The sequence below is a fragment of the Crocuta crocuta genome, unplaced genomic scaffold (genome assembly GCF_008692635.1).
Source record: "Crocuta crocuta isolate KB4526 unplaced genomic scaffold, BGI_CrCroc_1.0 scaffold647, whole genome shotgun sequence".
NCBI lineage: Eukaryota > Metazoa > Chordata > Mammalia > Carnivora > Hyaenidae > Crocuta > Crocuta crocuta.
In genome coordinates, this window is record NW_027531286.1 from 24,279 (window position 1) to 32,427 (window position 8,149).

The 8,149-nt window shown below is 39.5% G+C and overlaps 1 pseudogene; it reads right to left on the bottom strand.

Annotated features, from left to right (window-relative positions):
• Window positions 1-244: 244 nt before the first annotated feature.
• Window positions 245-422, bottom strand: LOC144237752 (cytochrome c oxidase assembly protein COX20, mitochondrial pseudogene; annotated as a pseudogene).
• Between the last annotated feature and the right edge of the window lie 7,727 nt (window positions 423-8,149).

The following is an 8,149-nucleotide window of genomic DNA, read 5'->3' on the forward strand; positions in this document are numbered from 1 at the left end:
TTGGTTGAAAGTCACGGCACATACAGGGTTTACTAGTGTGGACCTCAGTGCCGTGTAGCTGGGTTTTCTGTGCTCAAGGTCACCCCACTGCCATCAGCTGATTTTCTTTGAGGATCAAGGTGGGCACTTTCATATAGAATCTTATTTTTAATTCTTTCTCTGGCCATTCTTTCCTAGATTCTTAGCTTTGCGTAATTATACCTACAGTGGAACCAGCATCCTAATGTCACCAAGATAAATCCTCCTATTCCAATGGCACATGATCTTCTAATCCTGCTAGTTAACAAAAAATGTCCAAGGCCAGCCACAACTGATCCTAATGAACCGTATAATGCGGAGTCTCGTGCATAGGGGATGTTCTCGACATCTAGAATTCCTAGGAGCTTAAAGGTCTTCCCTTTGGCAGGTGGTGCAGCGGCCATGGGCTCCCTGGAGTGTGTCTTTTTAAAAACAATTCCAGGGGCGCCTGGGTGGCTCAGTCAGTTAGGCAGCTGCCTTCGGCTCAAGCCATGATCTTCCANTCTCAAACATTTTTTTAAAGGGTTTTTTTTTAATGTTTTATTTATTTCTGGGAGAGAGACACACACAAAGTGTGAGCAGGAGAGGGTCAGAGAGGGAGACACAAATCTGAAACAGGCTCCAGGCTCTGAGCTAGCTGTCAACACTGTTTAACACGGGTTCGAACCCACAAACCGTGAGATCATGACCTGAGCTGAAGTCAGTCGCTTAACCAACTGAGCCACCCAGGCGCCCCTCAAATAAACATTTTTTAAAAAATCAAAAAAATAACAATTTCAGGTTTCTAAATTTTATTCTAAGACATGTAGTTTATTTTCTATTTTATAAAATNACTAGTTAACAAAAAAAAGTCCAAGGCCAGCCACAACTGATCCTAATGAACCGTATAATGCGGAGTCTCGTGCATAGGGGATGTTCTCGACATCTAGAATTCCTGGGAGCTTAAAGGTCTTCCCTTTGGCAGGTGGTGCAGCGGCCATGGGCTCCCTGGAGTGTGTCTTTTTAAAAACAATTCCAGGGGCGCCTGGGTGGCTCAGTCAGTTAGGCAGCTGCCTTCGGCTCAAGCCATGATCTTCCAGTTCGTGAATTCAAGCCTCACGTCAGACTCTCTGTTGTCAGCACAGAGCCTGCTTCGGATCTTCTTTCTCTCTCTGCCCCTCCCACCATTCTCTCTCTCTCAAATAAACATTTTTTTAAAGGGTTTTTTTTTAATGTTTTATTTATTTCTGGGAGAGAGACACACACAAAGTGTGAGCAGGAGAGGGTCAGAGAGGGAGACACAAATCTGAAACAGGCTCCAGGCTCTGAGCTAGCTGTCAACACTGTTTAACACGGGTTCGAACCCACAAACCGTGAGATCATGACCTGAGCTGAAGTCAGTCGCTTAACCAACTGAGCCACCCAGGCGCCCCTCAAATAAACATTTTTTAAAAAATCAAAAAAATAACAATTTCAGGTTTCTAAATTTTATTCTAAGACATGTAGTTTATTTTCTATTTTATAAAATTAGTTTTGTCCTTACCATTTTCTTACTTTTAGGTGTTTGGGTTTATTTAGCTGTTCTTTTTCTTTAAGTGTCTTAATGACTGCTTAGCTCATTAATTTCAGCATTTCTTCTTATCTAACATAACCACTTAAGACTATTGTTTCCTCAAAAAATAATAATGAAATAAAATTTCCTCCAAGAACCTCTTTAGTTTTGATACATAATGTTTCATTAATGTTGGGTTCTGAGTATTTTCTCATTTCTTCTTTTTCCTGTGTTTTTGGGTGATTATTTTTTAACCCTTTTTCTTTGTTTCCTTTTGAATTGGTGGAGGGTTTTTCTCACATTCCATTTAAACTATGAGTTTGAAAGATAGGTGTTCAACTTTTAGTTTCTTGGTGATTACTCTCAAACTTTGAATGTGACTACTTAAAAGTGTAATGTTAGTTTCCCATTTTTTTTTCCCTCTGAAACAATTCAGGGACCTTTAAAACATTCTGTGAGGGACACCTGGGTGGCTCAGTCAATTAAGCATCCAACTTCGGCTCAGGTCATGATCTCACAGTTTGTGGGTTTAAGCCCCGCATTGGTCTCTGTGCTGACAGCTAGCTCAGAGCCTGGAGCCTCTTTCAGATTCTGTATCTCCCTCTCTCTCTGGCCCTCCCTGGCTCACACTGTCTGTCTGTCTCTCTCAAAAATAAATAAAACATTTTAAAAATTCTTTAAATAAAAAATAAAACATAAAACACTCTGTGATTGGGTCATTTCCTATCTCGTACATGCTGTAATATTTACAATGTGTAAATCAAACATTATTTCATATTAGCCATCTTTGTTTAAATTTACCTACATTTTTGCAATTTTATTTGTCCACCATATCTTTTCCTATCCTTGATTTTTTAGGACCACTTTCTTATTTTTACAGTTATCCTTGAGAAGTAGCATTAATGTTTAGCCTACCATCCAAGGCATCCACAGTGATTCCCCCTCCTGAGATTCATACTCTTGAGTAGTTCCCTCGCACTCTATAGGGCTGACCGTTCTAACCGGAAAGGGCATTGGTTACACTGAACTACTGGTTACACAGTGTAAAGAACATTCAAGGGGCACTTGGGTGGCTCAGTTGGTTGGGTGTCCGACTTCAGCTCAGGTCATGATCTTACTGTCCATGGGTTTGAGCCCCGCGTTGGGCTCTGTGCTGACAGCTCAGAGCCTGGAGCCTGCTTCAGATTCTCTGTCTCCTTCTCTCTCTTCCCCTCCCCTGCTTGCTCTCTGTCTCTGTCTCTCAAAAATAAAATAAAGACAAAAAATTTAAAAAAGGACATTCAGAAAATGTAAGGGACATTCAGGAAATGATGGAATGTGACTTCTGAGGCTGGGTCATAAAATACATTGCTCCTTTTGCCTTGCTCTTTCTTGGAACATTCACTCTGTGGGGAAGCCAACTGCCATGTCATGAGGTTGTCAGTCAGCCCTGGGAGAGGAACTGTGACCGCCTGTCAATTGCCAGTACTTGTAAGTGAGCTACCTGGGAAAGGAATGCTACAGCCCTGGGCAAGATGATTACGGCCCTGACTAACATCTTTTTTTTTTTTTTTTTAATGTTTGTTTATTTTTGAGAGAGAGAGAGACAAAGTGGGAGCAGGGGAAGGGCAGAGAGAGAGGAGACATGGAATCTGAAGCAGGCTTCAGGTGCTCTGCTATGAGCACAGAGCCCAACGTGGGACTTGAACCCATGAGCCATAGGTTCATGACCTGAGTTGAAGTTGAACACTTAACCGACTGAGCCACCCAGGTGTCCGAACCCTGACTAACATCTTAACAGCAACTTCATGAGAAACCTTTAGCTAGAACCAAACAACTCAGATGCTTCTGAATTTCTGACACAAAAACTGTGAGATAATAAATGTATACTGTTTTAAGCCATTTGGTTTGCTATAGCATCAGGTAAATAATAAACATTAATGAGAGTCTTTTGGTAGTAAACTCTCATTTTTTATTTACCTGAAAATGTTTTAATTAATCCTCATTTCTGAATATACTGTATCTGTGCATACAGTTCTGTAAGGGGTGAAATAGCCATCACTGTTTTTATTCAAATAGCTAGCCAGTTTTATGATACTATTTATTAATTGAGTAACTCATCTATTTCTGTCATAGAGTAAATTTTTGTTTATACTTAGGTCTAATTTTGGACTCTGTTCCCTTCCATTGATCTCTTTGTTTATTCTTTTCCAATACTAAGACATTATAATTACTTTGGCTTTAGAATATATGTTAATATCCTATTGGATAAAGCCCTCTTCTTTACTCTTTTCCCCCAGAAGTTTCTTTTTTTTTTTTTAATGTTTTTACTTATTTATGAGACAGAGAGACAGCATGAGCAGGGGAGGGTCGGAGAGAGAGGGAGACACAGAATCTGAAACAGTTTCCAGGCTCTAAGCTGTCAGCACAGAGCCCAACGCGGGGCTCGAACCCACGAACTGTGAGATCATGACCTGAGCCGAAGTCAACGCTCAACCGACTGAACCACCCAAGCATCCCCTCCCCCGCCAGAAGTTTCTTAGCTGGTTTTCTTTTCTTTCTTTTCCTTTCCCTTCCCTTTCCCTTTCTCTTTCCTTCTTTTCCAAGATTTTACTTAAATTGAAGCTAATTAACATATAGTATAGTATTGGTTTCAGGAATATTGGCTTCCTTCCTTCATCCCTCCCTCCCTTCCCCCTCCCTCCCTCTATTCCTCCCTTCCTCCCTTCCTTCCTTCCATGAAATTTTTTAAACCTAGTGAAAAGTAGAGATGGGTTTAATGAACCCCCTATGAATATTCATCTTCTAGATTGAACAGTTATTAAAATTTTTGCCTGAAATGTGGTGACAGACCTGTCTACTGAAACTTGGCAGGCCAGAAAGGAATGGCAGGAAATCTTCAATGTGATGAGCAGAAAAAATATGCAGCCAAGAATCCTCTATCCAGCAAGCCTGTCATTCAGAATAGAAGGAGAGATAAAAGTCTTTCCAAATAAACAAAAATTGAGAGAATTTATCACCACTAAACCAGCCCTGTAAGAAATTCTGAGGGGGATGCTCTGAGGGCAATGCTGCAAGGAACACAAGATACCAGAGACACCACCACAAGCATGAATTGCACAAAGGACACGATGACTCTAAACTCCTATTTTCCAATAATAACACTGAATGTAAATGGACTAAATACCCCAATCAAAAGACATAGGGTAGCAGAATGGATAAAAAAACCAAAATCCATCTATTTGCTGTCTACAAGAAACTCATTTTAGACTGGAGGACACCTTCAGATTGAAAGTAAGGGGATGGAGAAATATCTATCATGCTACTGGACGTCAAAAGAAAGTTTTAGTAGCTATACTTATATCAGATAAACTGGACTTTAAAGACAGTAACAAGGAATAAAGAAGGGCATGATATAATAATTACAGGGTCTATCCATCGGGAAAAGCTAACAATTATAAATGTCTACACACCAAATATGGGAGCACCTAAATACATAAAACAATCACAAACAGAAACAGTCTTATCGATAAGAACGTGCTAATAGGAGGGGACTTTAATACCCCACTTACAGCGAGGGACAGATCAACTAGACAGAAAATCAGTAAAGACACAATGGACTTAAATGACACATTGGACCAGACAGATTTGACAGATATATTTAGAACTCTACATCCTGAGGCCATGGAATTCACTTTCTTCTCAAGTGCTCATGGCACGTTCTCCAAGATAGATCACATACTGGGACATAAAGCAGCCCTCAATAAATATAAAAGAATTGAGATCATACCATGCACACTTTCAGATCACAATGCTATGAAACTCGAAGTCAATCACAGGAAGAGGTTTGGAAAACCTCCAGAAACATGGAGGTTAAAGAACATCCTACTAAAGAACAAATGGGCCAATCAGGCAATTAGAGAAGAAATTTTAAAATATGTGGAAACAAATGAAAATGAAAATACAACAATCCAAACTCTATGCAGTCCTGAGAGGNTTTTTTAATTTTCTAAGTTATCTCTACACCTAATATGAGGCTTCAACTCAACCCCAAGATCAAGAGTTGCAGGCTGTACAGACGGAGCCAGCCAGGTACCCCCTAAGGGTCTTTTCTAAAATTAGTAATGTATATTGAATTTTATCAAATGCCTTTTTAGCATCTAACAAATAATTGCATTTTTTCTTTCAAATCTGTTAATGTGATAAGATGTATTAAGTCCCTAATAGTCAATCATGCTTGCCTTGGGAGTCTCTCAGATATGTTTATCTTTTTGTTTTAATGCACTTTGTTGATTCTTGCCTCTGACTCAGCCAGATGTGGTTTGAAGTGTTAGGGTTCAGAGCTGATGGCAAGAAAGAATTCTTGAGACATCTTCAGTGCAAAAAAGTGATTTTATTAAAGCACAAGGATAGGACCCGTGGACAAAAAAGAGCTGCACTTGGAGTGACTGATTAAGACTTTCTATCCTATGGAGAGGATGGTGATGTTAGGGCTCCAGGAAGTTGAATCTGGTTTCTGCAGATTGCCTTTTTTCTTGTAAATCATTAAGACAGTTGGAAACTGATGGAGACTCCTGTCCTGACTGTGATCTCTGTCAGTTAACCATTTGTTTTTCCCTTTCCTTTGTTCTTGGGCAGCCAGAAGTGCCTGAGAAATGTCACACAGAACACAAGGCAGTAAGGGGAGGGGCTTAGCTTGTGCTTTGCCCTCAGCTTTCCTTTATTTCCCACGTTAAGATCACTTATTTTTGGCTTGACCAAAATTCATATGGTTTTTCCTTTTTTTGTTCTTCCCATACATGTCTTCTGCCTCTATCACTGAAACACTTGAATTAAGGATTGTCATAATGAAGGACTGTAACTTAAGTAACTAGGACTTGTCAGATGGTATGGTATTGTGAGTTCCTTTGAGCAGAGGTTAAGGAACTCTCTCTCTTTCTCTCTCTCAAAAATAAACATTAAAGAAAAAAAATGTTTACACTGCTCAGAAATTTACCTTTTGTGTTATTGTTATTGAAGCTCATGCAGACGTGCCCTGTTAAAACTGAAGCAATTGTAGAAATGAAGATTATTCTCATAAAGGAAACACTTTTCCACAAATTTTTTCTACTGATTCGCTCTTTGTCCTGATAAATGCTGTTGCGGGTAGAAGGTAGAGCTCCCCCCACCCCTATCTTGCGATTAAAGACTGAAAGGGAGAAAAAATTGACTTGCTCCTATAACATAGTCATTTCTTGGTAGGGCCAAAGAATCATCCAGGTCTCCAGTCTTCTCGTCCCATAAGGACCATCAGTGTGACTCAGAGTCCCTATTCAGTTTTTCATTCCATCCAGATCTTTGTTTCTCCTTTCTTCCCTCTTTTCTGTGCAAAATGTGGCTACTTCACTGTTCACTGATACCCTAGATTTGGGAAATGGGAGTGGAATATGATTCTCTTTTGGTGAGCCTCTCTAGTTCTGATTTACATAGAGTTAAGTTTGAAACAGCTGTGAAATTCAGGTTGGAAACTGTAGATAACATTTAAGGCTGTTTCTCCTTTATCTTATAGTGAAGCACAAAATAGAATAATTGAGAAGATTTCAAAAGATTCTTGTTACTGTATTTTTGTATCATTCTCTATCCACTTATCAGGTAGACAACTTTATTCTTTCAGATTCAGTCTAATGGAATCTAAAGGAAATAATTTCTTGAGAGAATTTAGTTGGGCTCAAATAATATGTCCTCCCTGAAGCTGTAGCATAATTACTCATAATCTTCTTTTATGTAATTTAGTACTTAATTTTGTATGCAGTTACATTTGTTAAATAATTGTTTGATGTACTTAAACCCTGTCCTCTCAACTAGGTTTTAAAGTGCTCAAGAGCAGAGATTATGCCTCATTTTTCTATGTACCTTATAGCTTTTAGCATAGAGCTAAGTACAGTGAAGATATATACAGTAAGTGGTTGATGGAAATCCTGCTGGGAAAAAAGAAAATCTTTAACCCAGTTCTAGACTCCATCAGTGTTACTCTGACTATCCTTCCTGAGGGTGGTGGCAGTGAGGGTGTTCTCTTCAAGGGCTCCAGTGCCCGCAAGTAGAAGGGAAATGACTTGGGCACAGGGGATGAGAGTAGAGGCCAGGAGCTCCCTCCCTGTTTAGAATGGCTGTTGCCTCACTGCTCTTTTCAGAAGGAAGTTGAATCCCCCCTCCCCCCCCAAAAGGAGAACAAATACAGCCTTAAAGAGTGAACAAATAAATAATGCTGCTGCTGATGGCTATGACAGTTCCAAGTGTAGCAGTTATAGCATCTTACCATGTGCCAGGCCCTATTTTGCCTTCTGTTCCCTCAATTAAACCATATTACAATGTTATTAAGTGGGGTACTATTGTTATCTTCATTTTATGTGAAAAAAATTGAGGCTCAGAAGTCACCAAAGTTTACCCAACAAGGAAAGGAAGGGATGGGATCAGGAAAAGACCAAGATGCAGAAGGAAGAAGCACTTTGAGTAATCAGCAGACTTTGATTTGATGTTTTATTATTTTATTAATGCAGGACTTCACTAGCATTTACAAATGGAATCCAAAAAATGACAATAAACGAGTCCCATTATCAGTGTAAGTTCAAAATGCCTTTGTAG